This window comes from Canis lupus, chromosome 5, assembly GCF_048164855.1.
Source record: "Canis lupus baileyi chromosome 5, mCanLup2.hap1, whole genome shotgun sequence".
Classification (NCBI taxonomy): Eukaryota; Metazoa; Chordata; class Mammalia; order Carnivora; family Canidae; genus Canis; species Canis lupus.
The window spans coordinates 48,517,518-48,534,339 of record NC_132842.1 but is presented as its reverse complement, the minus strand read 5'-3'; the positions used below and the strand labels follow the sequence as shown (position 1 = coordinate 48,534,339).

The 16,822-nt window shown below is 44.5% G+C and overlaps 2 long non-coding RNA genes across 3 annotated transcripts; both read right to left on the bottom strand.

Annotated features, from left to right (window-relative positions):
- Positions 1–509: 509 nt before the first annotated feature.
- On the bottom strand, positions 510–3,540 carry LOC140633678 (uncharacterized). The gene is made up of 2 exons (XR_012031260.1): positions 3,112–3,540; positions 510–1,252 (listed from the first exon to the last, which is right to left on the bottom strand). It is a non-coding gene; the product is annotated as an uncharacterized lncRNA (long non-coding RNA).
- Positions 3,541–6,833: 3,293 nt separating this feature from the next.
- On the bottom strand, positions 6,834–16,509 carry LOC140633677 (uncharacterized). 2 transcript variants are annotated; one of them, XR_012031259.1, is made up of 3 exons: positions 16,196–16,509; positions 8,001–8,114; positions 6,834–7,027 (listed from the first exon to the last, which is right to left on the bottom strand). It is a non-coding gene; the product is annotated as an uncharacterized lncRNA (long non-coding RNA). The 2 variants fall into 2 exon arrangements; XR_012031258.1 differs by having other exon boundaries at positions 7,968–8,114; positions 16,196–16,507.
- Between the last annotated feature and the right edge of the window lie 313 nt (positions 16,510–16,822).

Below are 16,822 nucleotides of genomic sequence, written 5' to 3'. Positions count from 1 at the left end.
TGCTCAGGCCTGCTTTCAGTTCCTTGAACACTCAAGGCTCACTTCCTTCGGAGGGCCTCTGCCCAAGAGTTCCCACTGCCTGGAATGCTCTCCCTCCCCAGGCCCGGCAACCACTGCCCAGTTTCCTCCTACTCAGCTTAATCACACTTCCTTAGGAGGGCCTGGCGCTCTGGCGGGTCAGCTCTGCTTCTTCCACACTACTAGTCACCCGCACTTCTCCTAGGAGCCCTCATCACCGTTGCAAGCCTTTCACTTAGTTGTGTGTAGAATAGATTACCTAGAAAATAAGAGGTGCCCCATAAATATGGGTTCACTCCGTGGAGGAAGGGAACGAGGCCTCCTCATCATGGTTAACATGAAGGCTTGCCAGGAGACCAATTCCTCACAGCTTACCTTCACTTAATTGCTGTCAAGGCCCCCAGGTCTCTCCTTTCCTTTCAAGAAAAGAATAAAATCTACTCAATGAACCAATGAACATGTAGCAGCACGGCAAGAAACTACACTGCTACTTTCTGGACACCCTTGTATTATTCCGAGCAAAGAAATAAAATCTTCCCAAATTTCAAAAACTTGCACACTGTCATACATGCTGTCTGCAACATTTGTCTCTTGTTAATTTTTTTTTTTTTCTGGCTTTCGTCTGAAGTGTCTCTCAAGTTTTGGCAATTTTGAGTCTTCTGGTTACCATGGAAATAGGAAACAATGATCTCGTGGAGATTAAGAGGAGGGGGACGGGTTTCTCTTGGGGTTCTGGAGTTTTTCTCCTTTGATAGTATCTGTGAGTTGAGAGAATGTTGATTTGGAGGCAGTGTTTCTGTGTCACCAACAAATGCTTATTTTTGTGCCATGTTTTAAAGATAAACATGCCCTGTTCCAGGTGCAGGCTCTTGGTTTATCCTTAAGGCAAGTTCAAACTGTGGAGCATGAACTGTCCAGTCTAAGTGAGAAAGAACCTTTACCTCCTCCTTCCACATACCTTCAGAAAGCTTCAGATATTGTATAAGGCTCTGGCTCTTTCTGGCACATTGGCATGTTGGGTTACAAGGAATATTACTATATGCAGGGTCAATTTTATTTTTTTCTTTCTCTGTTTCATGAGTAAATGATACTTATATTTTTTAATTTCTTAACTTCCAGAGCAGCAAATAAGCACGTGATGTTGCTCTTTATTACTGTTGTTCCATAATCTTGGTAGTTGATAGTTGCTCATACCGACAGAAAACTTGACCAGTAATAACAAAACTTGAAAAATCTGGGAAAGGAAGAAAATTGTTTGTTTGCCAAAGTCCACAATTTTACCTCCTCTCAGAATGGCTTCATTTCTTTCAGAAACTGAGAACCACGTGCACGTCTATGGCTATATAAAGCTTGGTGTTTAATACATTCTATAATAACCCTCATTGTAATTTTTCCATATCTTATGTCACCACAAAGGTTCCAAGTTCCCTGGAGGACAGGCATGGAAGATTCTTTTTTTTTTTTTTAAAGACTTTATTTATTTATTCATGAGAGACACACAGAGAGAGGCAGAGACACAGGCAGAGGGAGAAGCAGGCTCCACGCAGGGAGCCCGATGTGGGACTAGATCCCAGGTCTCCAGGATCTCGCCCTGGGCCAAAGGCAGATGCTCAACCACTGAGCCACCCAGGGATCCCAGCATGGAAGATTCTAACACCAACTCCTGCTTCCTTGCTGCATGGAAGTCCAGCCTGCGGCACCTGATGGATGGCTCACCCCTGCAATTCCCCACCTTACCTACCCCACTCCAACTACTTTTCCTTGCCTGTAATTTTGCCTGAGGAATATCCAGAAGCATCTCCCTTAAAAATGTGTTTGAGTAAGGCTCTGTCTCCAGACTGAAGATATTTCTCTCAATTTACAATTCACCTCTTAGAGATTTGGTTCTTTTGGACCTTAATGAGCCCCCTTTGAAAAGTATCAATACCCCCTGGAAGGCTAAGGCTGACAGCCATTATCAATTTATAATCCCAAGGAACTAAAACCGACTGCCAACCCCTCCCTCAACCCCCAGGGAAAATTAAATTCAGGACAGGCACTCGGGGTGGTGCTCATAAAGAGAGGGGCTCTGGGGTGTGGGTGGGGAGCAATGAATGAACATCTTAAGTTTCACATTCTTCAATTCGTGTCTGTCCCTGAAGTTCCCTTCCCTTCTTTTCCCTGCCTTGTTCCACCTCTGTCCCTCTTACCTAGGCCTAGCTATGTGTATGACTGTGTGTGTGTGTGTGTGTGTGTGTGTGTGTGTGTGTGTTCTATCTGTGTGTGTGTGCAGATGTCTGTATATATCCCCAGGTCTTTGACTTGACACTGTCTAGCAGTGTAACCAAAAAAAAAAAGAAAAGAAAAAATTAATTCAGATTACTTGTTGGATGATTTAGGTATTTTCAGCTTCATTAACAGCTAATCACCACACAATGGATTACTCAACCAGGGTTTGAAATATGCCTCCAAGGTGGCTAGACTAACTGGAATGATCGCGTAAGGGGACTTCAGGCGGGTATCATATACACACAGCTATTATGTCTTTGTGGGAACATGCGTTTGCGTATGAATTGTCTGTGCATGTTCTTGGCAGGTCCCCTTTCTTGTTCTCCATTCCCTGCCCCCTCCTCCACTCCAGCCTTTGCCAGGTCTGCCTACAGATCCCCCCGGTCTTGGAGCCTCCCAGAGAGCAGTGAGAGCTCATTTAGGTCCAGCGGCCTCCTGAGAGGAGTGTCCCAGTGTGCCCTCCGGTGAGCCAGAAGGGCCAACTGCACCCCAACAGGGTTCAGAGCCTGGCTGGGAGGTGAAAGATGGGTAGCCAGAAGGCTTGGAACTGTGCCACTGGGGACGCAGCCAGGTGTCTTGCCGCCCTCAGAAAATGCTCCTCTTGCCCTGCCCTAAGGAACAAATTACCAGCACAGACAGAAGCGTGACCCTGGAGCCAGTTTTCTGTGGATTCTTTCTCCAACCGCTGAAAATATTCTGGTGGATACGGAGGTTGGCCTGGTGTGGGAGAAGATGACACACCACCACCTTCACCTCCACCCTCTCCCCGCCCCTGCAGCACGCACACATGCACACATGCACACACGCACACACACGCACACACACCCCGGATCCCAGCTCCACCGATGGCTTTGGCCAACGACGCGGCCTCCCCTAAGTGGCCGCAGATTGAGGTAGGCGTCCACAAACAGGTTCTGTTTTTACAGGTCTGGCGCAAACCACGAAGTCCTCCGGCCACACAAAGTGCTCTGTGGGCAGGACTAGCCAGTTTGCCCTCGACAGCAACCACTTTCATGGCTGGTTGGACTTGTCAGGGATTTTTCTCTTAACATTTGTCAATGACCATTGTCAGGTGTTGCTAGGGTTGCAGGAGAAAGGATTCGCTCGATTGGCTGAGCGGCCGGATTCTGTGGCCAATCCAAAGGCTGTGCCTGGGGGAGGGGGACTCAGCATGATAGAACAATATCAAGCATAGGCAGACACATTCCGGGTACTAATAAGGCGTCTGGAAAAATGGAATTATAGTGTGCAGGAATCCCTTGCCCCTCTACAGCTCCAGCCATGGCTTGGTTGCCGTTCAAAGTGCTAACGCCTAAGTTAAAGTCATTCCCAGATTGGAGGAAATCAAGATTTCAAAACAGGGGAGTAGCAATTGTAAGGAGGAAGTAAAACTCCTTGCTCATTGTGTTTTACAGCCTTCCTTAGCAAAACTGCTGAATTGTAATTTGAAATATTCCACCCTTTCAAATAAATTAAGTGCAGCCCTTAAAAACAGGAAATGAGAGAGGCGCACACGTATTGTCAACTAAACATTCACAGACCTCGCAGCACAGAGCGAAGCTGAAAATCACAGAACAGTCCCTATGAGTTCACTGTAGGAGGATGACAGCAAGGGTCACCACCAAGGGAGACCTTCTGCCTCTCCCGGCTCACTCTTGGGCTGAAACCTGAATGCTAATTAGGAGCCAAATGAAAGACAAACATCGGCTTGAAGGGAAATTTGGATCTTAGAAGATCAGAGATATTCTGGGATTCAGATAAACCCTGTGGTACTCAGGGAAATGAGAGTGTACTTGACGGCTGCACCCTCCCTTTAGAACACACAGCTGCCAGTGGGCCAGGTGTTCCTGCGGAACTCAGGTAACGGATCAAAAGCAAACAGAATTATCTTGCCTAGAAAATAAGTTAAGCTTCTGTACCGTCCTGATTTCCCGCCCAGTTATCAACATGATCTCCAAACTTTAGTGTTTTTATTGGCAGTTTGGACGCAGTCACAAGAAAAGTTTCTGTAGTCTTCTTCTTCCCTACTGGGCCTCTCCCTTTGCTCTCAGACCTATTCCTTGGAAGATGGAGCTGCCATCCAAGAAGAGAGAAAGGAAGAGGGGAAAGGCAGGAGAGAGAGAGAAAGGGAGGAGGGGGAGAAGGAAGGAAGAAAGAAAGAGGAGGAAAGAATCAGTGTTCGTTTCCCATGGGTCCCATCCCTGCAGCGTCCACATCTCTTAGCCGGTGCAGGCTCTTCTGCTGGTGAAGGAGCCCACAGCCCAGCCAAGCCAACTGAGCTTCATTTCAGGCTGAAACAGGGTTTTGGAGTTCTGCATTTTACTTTATATACATTTTGAAGTAGCTCAGGATGAGAAAAAAAAGAAAGAAAAAGAAAAGAAAGAAATAAAGAAGAAAGAAAAAGAAAGAAAGAAAGAAAGAAAGAAAGAAAGAAAGAAAGAAAGAAAGAAAGAAAGAAAGAAAGAAAGAAAGAAGAAAAAAAGAAAAAGATTCTAAGACTGAGTTTTGGACAATTTTACCTCCCACTCCCACTGGTATAAAGAAGAATATGCATGAGCAGAAAAATGGTCTTGAGGAGGGTTGGCAATAAAACTGTTAAGAATTGCACAGAAAGTACAGCTTCACATTGGAGTACCCACTTAAGTCTACCCACACTGCCGGCCAGGGAGACCGACCTAGCCCACTTTACCCAAGATCCCCGAGAGCCTCGGGGGAGACAGTAAAATAGCAGGAATCACTATTCCAAGGGGGAAGAAACTTGGAGAATATTTTCAGTTCACTTTTCGGTTGCATGTGTTGCTAAATGCAGATATTTGCGCTGTTGGCAACGTCTTAGGAAGTGATTTAACCCACTTGCATCGCCAGGCATAATTTATCATGTGGCCCTGTGACTTTAACCCCATTCATTTCTCCCTTCTGATTACTTCAATCATGTTTGTGTATGCATTACTTAGGACATGTCTTTATTTCAGAGACCCTGAAATCCTACTTGATTTTTCTAACTCAGAACCTAGTCTTCTCTCATCCTGACCTTATCTGCTCTCTTCAGGAACAATTCCAGGAGGCCAGGAAATCTTACCACCCACATCTAATCTTCACACTCAAGCAATTGGATGAGGACTGGTGGGTTAGGAAACTCATCCTCTCCCGGCCTGGCAGGCACACCCACATAGTCATTGGTGAGTATTCTCCGGGGTTAGAACTGCCCAGAGCTTTGCAAATTGGTGTTCTCTCTCTCCCTAGTGCCTATTTCAAGATAACTTTCAATGAGAGCCGTACAGTCAGTTACCAAAATAGCTGGTTATGAAAACCTACTGGATCAATGAAAAACAAAAATCTGACTGCCTGTTTCAACCTGCAGTCAACCAGCAGAGATCATGCACTGAAGTCGGAGCCCTTTTCTTCCCTGAATCGGCCGCTAATAAAGAAGGAAAGCATTTCAATAGAGGACAGAAGACACAGAAGGCCCGGGGTAACCCACAATGAAATGAGCAGTTTCAGAACATTAATGATCACAGGAAAAAGTGGGATCAGAGAGCAAGAGATACGCAAGGGAGTTTGCATGAGAGTTTGAAAGGCCACATTCAGTCTGCACCCTCAAGAAGGTGTCTGAGAGAAAGTAGGGCAGAACAACAATGAATATAGGGCGAAAAAGACGTGAGTTTAGTTTTCAAAATGTCATGTCTGTATTGAGTGTCCCTTAGGTCCCAACAAGAAACAAAGGGAGCAAGCAACTTCGGTGACAACACAGCAGTTGGCAAAGAGTCTGGGGTACAATCTCTGGAAAAGTTCCAGTATGAAGCCTAAGAACAGGTTGAAAGAATCACTACGTCCCTTCAGCTGGTCTCTACTTTTCCAAGGTCTGCTTTTCCCATCGCGAGCCATTCCCCTTTCCAATCTGCTCTTAATTTTGCTCCATGCCCTGACCGACACCTGGGTCTCTTTAGATTCCTCTCTTTCAGTTCACTGCCTTAAAGCCTATCTGGGGAAGACTTCATCATTCATGCCGCAGTCAGACTGTTTATAACATATGATTAATCTATTTAAAAAACTTTATGATGATTATAGGCCAAAGGACTGACTTGATACCAAAACATGACCCTGACCAGGTGGTGACTCTTTCCACCAATAAAACAGAAGTCTTGGGGCACCTGGCTGGCTCAGGGGGTAGAGCAGATGACTGTTGGGGTTGCGAATTCAAGCCCCATGCTGAGTGGAGAGATTATTTTTAAATTAAAAAAATCTTAAAAACAAAACAAACTAAAAAACCCACAGAAGTCCCGTTATTATAATGCAAAGTTACAAGGAAGATCTAGAATTTGCTTCATTCTCTGGAATGCTCTCTAAGAGCCTATTTACAGATCACTAGGTTTTCTTCAGTTGTGCCCAATATGCATGTAAATAGATTTTTTTTTCAAAAACATCCCTTACAATTAAAGCTAGGAAGCCTTGATTCTTTTTTTTTTTTTTTTTTTTTTGAGCCCACAATAGATTTTGGGTACATAATTTAGTAAAATCAGTGTGCTTTTTTTTTTTAAAGACTTTATTTATTCATGATAGACATAGAGAGAGAGAGAGAGGGTCAGAGACACAGGCAGAGGGAGAAGCAGGCTCCACGCAGGGAGCCCAAAGTAGGACTCAATCCCGGGTCTCCAGGATCACATCCTGGGCCAAAGGCAGGCGCTGAACCGCTGAGCCACCCAGGGATTCCCCTCAGTGTGCTTTGTTTAGGTCATGATAACTGTAAAAGAAAAAAACTGATAAATCAACGTTTGTCAAAATTTAAAACTTCCCATCAATAGAGACCGTTAAGAAAATGAATAGGCAAGCTATGGACTGGAAGAAAATATTTGTGAAACATAAACTTAACAGAGGACATTGGTCCAGAATGTCTAAAGAACTCCCACTTCACAATAAAGACAAACTTTTGAATGAACAATAGATCTCAACAGACGTTTCATACAAGAAGGTATGAATGGCAAATAACACATGACAATGTGTTTAATGTCCTTAAAACACAAATTAAAACCACAAAGAGACATTACTACACGCTCACTGAAGTGGCTTAAAATAAACAGACTGACAACATTAAACATCAGCAAATACAAGAAGCAACTGGAACTCTCATGCGTTGTTGGTGGGAATATAAACTGGTGCATCCGCTTCGGAAAGAGGAATGGCAGTCTCTAAAACTAAACACACATCTATCCTGTGATTTAGCAATCAATATAAATGTGTCTTTTCCCAAGGAAAATGGAAACACAAGCTGTTAAAAGAACTTGTATATGGGGCACCTGGGTGGTTCAGTGCTTGAGCATCAGCCTTCAGCTCAGGTCGTGATCCCGGGATCCTGGGATCGAGTCCCACATCGGGCTTCCCATGGGGAGCCTGCTTTTCCCCCTGCCTGTGTCTCTGCCTCTCTCCCTGTGTCTGTCATGAATAAATAAATAAAATCTTTAAAAAAATAAAAGACTTGTATAAAAATGCTCCTAACAGTTTTAGGATCAATAGCCAAAACCTGAGCACAGCCCAGGTATCCATGAACAGGTGAATTGCCACACCAACTGTGGTATAGACATCTAATGGAATACTACTCAGCAATACAATGGGATGAACGAACTAGTGTCACACGGTAACATGACTAACTCTCAAAAACAGTAGCCAAGTGAAAGAAGTCTTACCTTAAAACACTCATTTTATTTGATTCCACTTACATGAACTTCTAGAATAGGCAAAACTCATCTGTAGTCACAAAGTTCGAAACAGTGGTTGCCTCTGGGAAGCGCAGTAGGGGTGAGGATCGACAGGAAGTGGCACGAGGAAACTTTCTGGAAAAATAGTAATGTTCTACATCTTTATAGAAGTTTGGGTATGCAGGCATACATTTGTCCAATCTCAGAAAATGTACACTTAAGATTTTATGTTTCATTGTATAAAAACTTCACATCAGAATTAAAAAAGGAAATACTGAAGTTTTTAAGTGGAAACTGGTTGATGCCTACAATTTACTTTTCAAGGCATGACTCAGGTACGATGGATTAATCGAGAAAGTATATATAGATGTGTGACAAAACAAGAGCTGTTAAATATTGATGGTTAGAATCTACAATTAGATGGTAGGCATACGGGTGTTCACTGTAAAATTCTTTCAACTTTGTATTTGGAAACAATCATAATACAGTGCTGGGGGCGGGGTGGGAAATCGGGTGCTAGTCTGACCTGCAGATTCTCTTCAGTTGTTTGTGAGAGCTGAATGCTCTGTCTCTTAATATTCATATTAAATTATAAATAGGGAAGATCAAGGCTTGGGTTTGAAAGAATCTCACATCTGAATTTTCTTCCTTTTCAAATCTTGTTTTTCGTACCTTTTTATTTTAGCAAACAAAAGAAGCCAGGAAATGGTTATTATGAGAGGAAGGGAGGGGGAGAGACCTGTGACCCTAAAAAAGCCACAAAAAACTCCTACTGTAAAATATTGAATATCAAGAGCAAGCACACACTCCAGACTTGTAGAATCAAGAAATTAATGAAAACACCCGGACTGCATCCTCAGAACCACTGAGGAATGATAATTACAGACAGTATTTCTGGAGCAGACACATAACCTTGATTCCCAGGACACCCCCTAAAGCAGTCTAATAGTATGCTATTTGTGGAAGGTTTTTCCACCTTTAATAACAGAGAAATAATGTTAGAAGGAAAGAAATCCCTTATTTAGCCACTGGGGTACCATTACTGAGCCCCAGCTGAAGGCCCCCTTAAAAGCATCCATATGGTAAAAGAACATGTTTCCCCACGAAATCAAAACTGAGTACATCTGAGACTTCTGAACATCTTTTTTTCTTGGATCTTAAAATGGATTTGTGCATATTTGTGAAAAAAATTTTATGATGTGCTATCTTCCAAAGTGAATGGTTATTTATAATTCATAAAAGACCTGAGCACGGGAAAATTCTTCCCTTTTATTAGCCCTGTAAAGTTAGACCAGCTGATCTTTTAGTGCATATTACAGACATCAAATTCTCCGTATGGTTGAAGTTTCTCTCCTCGCACTAAATGCAAAGAGGCAGTGCTACTGAAGCTGTTGTTCAAAAGCTGGTGGGGTCCAAATCTCTTTTGATTAAATGTTAAATAAACAAAAAATCACTCTCAGAGCTAGTGTCTCAAGACACAAAAGGGAAAATACTTGGGATGCTAAACATGCTTCTTAAATCTTGCAGAGCCTTTGTAAAATATGACGGCATATTTTTTCATGGATTTTTTCTTTTTTATTTTCAACGTCTAGCCATCATCTCTGGACACAGTTGCCACATCATTTCCTCTCAGCTGCTGCGGCTGCCTGTGAGTCATAGTACAGGTTCATGAGCAGAAGCGACTCAAGCAGGAGGGCATGGGCACCAGAGATTTGGACCCATTACAGGGAGTCCTGGTGCCAAGGGCTCCCACCCAGCTGTGCCTACAGCATCCCCACCGTGACATCACAGAAAGCGATTTCCTTAAAAGAATCCAGCTTTCTTAGCTCACTCTGCCATGGTCACGTCCACCTCGATTACTAGCATGCCACGGACCCACATGAGACAGTTTCACGGCATTCTTAGAGATCTAAGCTCATTCTGAAAACAACACATGGTTTTACCTTCCTTGAAGTTCACTGCCCTCTAATATTCCAGATGAACCTTTTGAACCCCATGATATAATTATCTGGAGATAGAAATTCTTTCTGGGGGGGCCTGGGTGGTTCAGTCAGTTGAGAGTCAGACTCTTGGTTTCAGTTCAAGTTATGATCTCAGGGCTGTGGGATCGAGCCCTGTGTCAGGAGCTCTGTGCTCAGCAGGGGAACTGGCTTCCTCTCTCCCTCTTTCCATTTGAGCATTCTCTCTCTCTCTCTCTCTCTCTCTCTCTCCCTGAAGTAAATAAATAAATCTTAAAAAAAAAAAAGAAAGAAAGAAAGAAACTCTTTCTGTAATCTAACTTTTTCCCCCTAAAGTTTTCTTTAAGTAATCTCTGTACCTGATGTGGGGCTTGAACTCATAACCCTGAGATCAAGAGTCAGATGCTCTTCAGACTGAGCTAGCCAGGTGCCCCTGTATTCTGACCTTTACCTTAACCCAAAATGTAGATGTCTAACTGCCAAATGCAAGAAGCCAACCCACTTACAGAACAGGATCCTTGGTCAGAAAGGATTGCCTCAGCTTGAAGGGACAGGGACGAGTGATACAAATGCTTTTTGAGCAAGTTTTGCACCATCTTGTGCTGCCTGACTCAGAATATAAGAACGAGGAGATCTCAACCTTTTGACAATATGTCAGCAGCCCTGTGTAGAACCAGCAGTGGGAATGGAAAAGGCAATATTTATTCTGAGGGCCCTGACAACATCATCATTAAGTCATCTGTCCCCTCCTAAGTGGCTTGCATTTTACAGGATACAGACGGAGAGAGGCCCACGAGCTGTAATTCTAGGCATCTTTTCCCCCTGCCGCCCTCACTCATATTCAACATTGTCCAAGGCCTGCTCAAAAAACAGCTAGAAAGATGACAAAACCAAATAAGCAATATGCTATCGTATTAGTTTTAATTTAACACCTTCACAATGTATTTCCCTGTCGCACAAATGAAATCTTTCTCAAGCCATTCCTTGTCATCACCCACCACCCAAGACCCCGTCACATAATACAAATGTTAATTGATCATCTACTGTGTCCTCTCCCTCCCACCGCCCTCCATTTGTCCGTCCATGCTACAGATATTCCTGGAGGCCTCGCCACACCCCGGGCCCCACGGTGGACCTGAGACTAAATGATTTCTAATCCTTGCCCCTCGAGGGCTTTGCAGTCACACAGGAGTCCGTGGCTCCTCTGCCTTCGTGGAACACGTTTAACTTTCTGCTGTTACTTCATCAGGGCAAGAGAGCAGATCTTACTCTGCCCAGACCGTGCCCCGAGGTCCATGATCTGTGCCTACCCCATTTCCTTTGCTTGCCACCACGCTGTCCACGGAAACTTTCTCTCAGTCTTGAGGAAAATGAAGTCTACGGCAGTGGTGGCAAAATGTCAGGACATATTTCGGCCAAATACTCACTTTGCGCTGCGTACAGTGCATTTGATGTTTTCTCCCCTTTCTAGGCTACTGACCTCTCCTCCAGAACTAGGCCTTTGGGGCTACAACTCCTCTGGCTGATTCACCCCAGTGTGTCCCTCAGCCCCATTATCTCTCTGGTCTCCAGAAATGAGTCATGGGATCCTTTCTCTGGGGAGGCCCTAAGTGTAGCTTCCTTATCCGACGTCCACCAGGCTGTGTCCTCTGACGCACTCTTATGCTTTTTGGGGAGTGGGAGGGTAACTGGATCGGAAGGAAGCCTCAGTTAGAGAGGACACCAGGCACCCAAGGCTTCCCTTTATGCTGCAATCAGCAAAACCTCTAACACCAGGTTTGTTTATGGCCCTTTGTAAACAGACCAAACTCCCTTGGCCAGTCCTCCTTGAAGAAGCTTCCATCCTCCAGGATAGGGGCAGGGCTGCTGTCTGCGTCTGCATCTCACCAAGGCCAGGCTCCAGGTATGCAACTGTGCTACAGGTGAGTCCAGCCTGGGCCCCCATCAGCCCCAGAGTCTGCAGAACAGAGCGCAGCAGCTGGGGCCGCCACCTGGGAAAGAGAACACCGCTTTTGCCATGGCTAGGTTGGTAGGTATCTCCCCAGGGGTGATTAAAGATAGCCCCCCTGTTTGTCTAGGGACCGGAAATCCTGGTCTGCTCCTCGGTCCCACGTGCTGGCACTTGGTACAGACGCCTGACCGGGCCCTGGAGTTCTTATCCTCAACACCCCCGAACCTTCCAGGTCAGGTTCCCCCTCACCCCTCGTTCATTGTCGCCCTGCACCAAGGGTGAACGTTTCTGGCTGGTCACCCCCCCTGTGGTTAGGACTTTGGGCAGCACTAGCCCTGGGTTCCCCCAGTCTCTTCAGTCTTGGTTTCCTTAGCCCAGAGGGTTTAACAGAATATGATGCTAACCACTTAAATGATTTTAAATTTCCTAGGAGCCACACTGTTAAAAGTCTAAAATAAACAGGCAAAATTAGTTTTTTTGCATCCAAAAAAAATTTTTTTAAGATTTTATTTATTTATTCATGAGAGACACAGAGAGAAGGGCAGAGACACAGGCAGAGGGAGAAGCAGGCTCCCTGCAGGGAACCCGATGTGGGATTCATCCAAGGATTCCTGGGATCATGACCTGAGCCAAAGGCAGACACTCAACCACTGAGCCACCCAGGCGCTCCTGCATCCAAAATTTTTAATTTATTTTAAGTGGCTTTATTGACATATAATTCACAAACAGTACAATTGAGACATTTAAAATGAGTAACTGAGGGCACCTCAGGGCTGGCTCAGTTGGTGGGGTATGCAATGCTTGATCTCAGAGTCATGAGTTCAAGCCCTACGTTGGGTGTAGAGCTTATTTAAAAATATAAAACATTTTTAAGAAAAAAATAAAATATATAACTGAATTTGAAAGTTTAAAATAAGTAAAAAATAAAAGATAATAAAAAAATAAAATGTACAACTGAGTGTATTCACTGAGCTGGGCAACATTGCCACAATCAATTTTAGAACATTTTCATCCCTCCATAAAAAAGCCCATACCCATTAGCACTCACTTTCCATTTCCCACCACCCCGTCCCCTCCAGCCCTAAGCAACTACTCAGGTACCTTTTGTCTCTATGGATTTGCCTGTTGGCCACGTCATATAAGTGGAATTATCCCATGGGTGGTTTTTTGCATCTGGCTTCTTTCACTTAGCATAATGTTCTCAAGGTCCATCTATGTTGAAGCATTCATTGTAATAATATAGTTTATTATTATTTAAATAAATGTATTTTATTATTATTTAAAGAAGCATATTTAAACTGATCTTATGTAAATAAAATGTAATATAAATATAATAAAACGTAGTTATATTACATAAAATAAAATAATTAATATAACAAATATATCATTTAAGTAAAATAGTATCTTATTTGCCTGGATCCATCCAAAATATCATTTCGACATGTAGTCAACTGAAGAACGATTAATGATGTTTCGAGATTCGTCTCTCTCTTTTTTTTTTTTTTAAGATTTTGTTTATTTATTCATGAGAGACACACAGACAGAGAGAGACAGAGACACAGGCAGAGGGAGAAGCAGGCTCCCTGCAGGGAGCCCAACGTGGGACTCGATCCCGGGACTGCAGGTGCACACCCTGGGCCCAAGGGAGGCGCCAAACCACTGAGCCACCCAGGGGTCCCTAGAGAATCGTCCTTCTTATATAAACTCTTTGAGCTTTAGCCTGTGTCTTACATTCAGGCACATCTCAGACCAGCCACACTGCAAGCGCCCGGGAGCCGCGTGTGGGTAGTGGCTCCGGTGTTGGACAAGCACAACCCTAGCCATAGACCCCTCTGTTACCCTTTAAAAACAACAGTTGTCTCCGTTGACCTCCACCCCATCAGCACCTACACCAAGGTTGACAGGTGGCTTTAGGATTCTAAGGCACACTCGGTATTGGGCGGCTAAATTCCCCTTTGTCACCCCCCCTCCCAACGTCACATCCCCCCTGAGCTCCTGCTGAGATGGGAGCCTGCACACAGATAACATAACCGAGCTGCCCTTTCCCTTGCCCTAAGCAGGCACCAGGCCAGGATGATGTGTTTCGCTACGTGAAACTTCCTGCTGCAAAAAACAACAACAAAAACAAAAACAATAAAAAAAAATTAACAAAATTTAACAAAAGAAACTTTCGTCTTTCTTTTTTAAAACAGGTCTGTCATTTCTTAATTTTCTCCCCAGTACATTTTCCAGCCATTGTTTTGCTAATAATAGCTCTAAGCACACAAATAAAGCTCCTGGTGGTGGTAGATTTGGGAAATTGCTACAAGCTTCCTGACAGCTTTATCCTGCTCCTGTCAGCCATTTCCCCCAAGAAAATGGACATTTCATCAGTGTGAGGCTGCATCTTATTAGTCTAGCTCATCGGCTATCACCTCCTTCCAGGCTCCAGAGAGAGAAGACGGAAGCCCCCAGCACTGCGGCCCACTGCCCAGGACGCAGGGATTTCGACAGGAAGCAGCACCTCGGTGAATCAAGCGCATTATTCCTTCCGGTGTGCCTCCGTCTGTATGGTAACATGTAAGTTATTTCTAAACATTCGTGATCCTTAAGACTGGCACATGGAAATGTTTGTGAAATTACCTCTTTGAAAGAAAAGCTTACAAACTTGGGGTTATTTAGTCTGCAGAATGGAACATGGAGGGTAGGTTTAACATGTACAAATTTAATAAAGGTCTAAGAAGAGCTACATCAGCACCTTTCCTATTTCTCCTCTGAGCCAGAGAGAGAGAAAGGAGCTGGAGAAGAGATGGAGGGTTGACTGCAGGAAGAATTTCTCTGGACCACAGTGCAGCCCTGGAGGATCTCACAGGAGGAGCTTGAGGGTTTTGGTGAACAGTCATTCCACTGACATTTACTGACTATCTTCTGGGGATTTCCTGTCTGCTGGCTAGCTCTGTCCCAGAGCTAAATCAGGAAGATTTCACCCAAATGCTTTTCTGGATTCTGGTTTTCCTCACAAAGGATTGCTATCTCCACCCCCGCACCCTCAAACTTTTCATCTTATTCTCGGTCACTTAGGAAGGGCTCAGAGTTCTGGAGATGACCTCCCCCCATCCACAAAAAAACCCCACAAAAGATGAAAAACCAAACAAAACTTTGAAAATTAAGAGTTATTCTAAAAGTAGGAGATCTGAGCCACCACACTGGTGGAGCCTTGGGCCTCTTGATCAAATAGGCCACTTATAAAGCCAGTGGCATTCTGAGAAAAGCCGCAGCAATGGTAGCCAGCTGAGGGGTTTGGTGACTCGCAGTGAGTTTGTTTATATTACCAAACGCCTTTTACTCAACTAAAACTTTCTTTGCCAGAGAAAATGGCAGCACCATTACCATTCTAGAAGTCCCTGCATTTGGCCTCACCCAACAAACCTCTAGGCTGTCTATCCAGGACATTTGAAACGCCCCGTGCCACAGGGAATGGCATGAAATTTCATCATATTCAGTGAGGCCCTGTTCAACGGTCTGCAGGGAACCAAGTCTTCTTGTGTGCACCTGGGTATGAGTCACTGACTCGGTGACCTCCGTTTGCAATCTGCTTTCCCACTGTAATTAATTTATCCTTCATGAGATGGAGGCACCTACCCCTTCTTAGGGACACATGCCTGATTCCACATAACTCTCCAAGTACGTCTGTCATTTGTGTGGCAATCTTGTGTGATCCGAGAATCTCCACTACTGCTGTCATTTTTAAGGCCATTTGAAACATCTTAACGGTCCTGTTTTTTTTGTTGTTGTTGTTTTGTTTTTTTTTAATTCTCCTCATGCTCATTTTCCAAATGGAAGGAATTCTTATGAGGTAATAGGGTGGTGAGGGAGAGAAAGAGTTTGCTTTAGCTCCTGCTAGTTATTCCATGTTATGCTCCAGTGGGTTATTTGCATCTGGTCTCTATTTGTTAACATCAATGGGCTGTGTTCACATAACTAGATCGAATTATAAAAGGCCTTCCATTTTGAATGGTTAACTCTCACCAAACCAAACCGAACCAACCAACCAACCAAGTAGACAAACAAACAAACAAACAAAAAACAGTCTAAGCTAGAGATACCAACCTTGAGAAACCTGTGCTGGAGAAAAAAAAAAAAAGAATCTCTTAAAGGCTGTCACAAAGCCTTTCTGGTTTCAATTTCCCTTCTCCTTTTGAAAGGAGATCCAGTACCCCCAGTACCTCCGCCCAGAATAAAGTTGCTGGGACTTGGCAGGAAATGGAGCAGCAGACCACCCAAGACTTGGGGGTGTCTGATGTGGAAGGGATAATTTAAGTGCAAACCTGAAGATGATGTCAAGGAGATGAGAATGAGTCATGGCCCCTCAGCCTCTCATTTTTCCTCAGCGAAGTTCCCTGGGTCGAAGCTTGCAGGGCCCGTGCAGTCCCTTCCAGCTCCTACCTTAGCTCCAGGCGGTGCACAACCGAACCCTTTCGAAAGACCTCCAACGCTTTCAAGTTCTTGAGCAACGTCCCTGTTTCCGAAACTCCTCGGGCTGTCTTCTGTCAACACGCGCCTCCTTCCCTTTCGCTCACACACATTTTCCTTATCACCATCGGATGTATTTTGTCCCTTCCAATAAAAAACTGTGACGTTCTGGAAGCCAGACGAGTCTTGCTCCACCTCGGTGTGCCCCGCGCGTCCATGCCAACACCTGGGACAGAGCAGTTACTCAATCCTCATCCCTGGGCTTTGATTACTAACTTGTTTTATTATCACCCCGGATCAAAGTTCTCTTTTCCATTGCAAGATTCTGGAGGGCAGGACCTCGATTAGTGAAAAGTGCAGGTGACTTCCTGCCAGGGTCAGCTTCACCGGCAGGCAGCTGCATCTGGGGTGTGATCTGAGGGGTCTTAGAGACACTCCTCCACCCCCCACCTTCTGAAATTCCACCAAAATGACACCTTTTC